Genomic DNA, 824 nt, shown 5'->3' with positions numbered 1-824 from the left:
CTGTCTCTCTGTCTCCCTGTCCCTGTCTGTGTCCCTGTCTGTGTCCCTGTCTCTCTGTCCCTGTCTCTCTGTCCCTGTCCGTGTCCATGTCCCTGTCCCTGTCTCTCTGTCTCCCTGTCTTTGTCTCTCTGTCTCTCTGTCTCTGTCTCTGTCTCTATCCCTGTCCCTGTCCCTGTCTCTCTGTCCCTGTCCGTGTCCATGTCCCTGTCCCTGTCTCTCTGTCTCCCTGTCCTTGTCTCTCTGTCTCCCTGTCCCTGTCTCCCTGTCTCTGTCTCTGTCTCACTGTCCCTGTCTCTGTCTCTGTCTCTGTCTCTGTCCCTGTCCCTGTCACCCTGTCCCTGTCTCTGTCTCTGTCCCTGTCCCTGTCTCTCTGCCTTTGTCCCTGTCTCTCTGTCTCCCTGTCCCTGTCTCTCTGTCTCCCTGTCCCTGTCTCTCTCTCCCTCTCTCTGTCTCTGTCTCTCTGTCCCTGTCCCTGTCTTTGTCTCTCTGTCTCTGTCCCTGTCCCTGTCCCTGTCTCTGTCTCTCTGCCTCTGACCCTGTCTCTCTGTCTCTGTCTCTATCTCTCTGTCTCTGTCCCTGTCACTGTCCCTGTCTCTCTGTCTCTGTCCCTGTCTCTCTGTCTCTGTCACTGTCTCTCTGTCTCCCTGTCCCTGTCTGTGTCCCTGTCTGTGTCCCTGTCTCTCTGTCCCTGTCTCTCTGTCCCTGTCTCTCTGTCCCTGTCTCTCTGTCCCTGTCTCTGTCCCTGTCCCTGTCTCCCTCTGTCCCTGTCTCCCTCTGTCCCTGTCACCCTGTCTCCCTGTCTCTCTGTCCCTGTCTCTCTGTCC

General features: G+C 57.0%; 1 protein-coding gene across 1 annotated transcript in view; it reads left to right on the top strand.

Moving 5' to 3' along the window:
• LOC122548283 (PH and SEC7 domain-containing protein-like) overlaps positions 1-824 on the top strand; it is a 68,592-nt gene that overhangs the window by 3,488 nt on the left and 64,280 nt on the right. The window lies entirely within an intron of this gene.

Source organism: Chiloscyllium plagiosum, unplaced genomic scaffold (assembly GCF_004010195.1).
Source record: "Chiloscyllium plagiosum isolate BGI_BamShark_2017 unplaced genomic scaffold, ASM401019v2 scaf_64, whole genome shotgun sequence".
Classification (NCBI taxonomy): domain Eukaryota; kingdom Metazoa; phylum Chordata; class Chondrichthyes; order Orectolobiformes; family Hemiscylliidae; genus Chiloscyllium; species Chiloscyllium plagiosum.
Note: the sequence above shows the minus strand (reverse complement) of the source record. Positions and strands in the feature narration are given on the sequence as shown.